The sequence below is a fragment of the Trachymyrmex cornetzi genome, unplaced genomic scaffold (assembly GCF_001594075.2).
Source record: "Trachymyrmex cornetzi isolate Tcor2-1 unplaced genomic scaffold, Tcor1.1 scaffold33, whole genome shotgun sequence".
In the NCBI taxonomy this organism is placed as follows: domain Eukaryota; kingdom Metazoa; phylum Arthropoda; class Insecta; order Hymenoptera; family Formicidae; genus Trachymyrmex; species Trachymyrmex cornetzi.
Genome location: NW_017298003.1, coordinates 1,449 through 1,727, shown reverse-complemented (window position 1 = coordinate 1,727; position 279 = coordinate 1,449).

The window sequence follows — 279 nt, the reverse complement described above, 5'->3', positions numbered from 1 at the left end:
TATATATAACATTACATATATGTATATAACTCATACACAATGTATTAAATATAATTACACTGTTAGAAATGTTCTTAAATTTCATTACATTTTAAGTTAAATAATTTGAAATTAATTTCATGACATTACATCAAATTTAATGTATTTATAATTAAAAAGTATATTTGTGTACATATATACATAAAATTTAATGCATTTTTCATGAAAATTTATCAAATTTAATGTACTTTTCATAAAATTTTATTAAAAGTACATTAAATTTCATAAATTTAATGTACA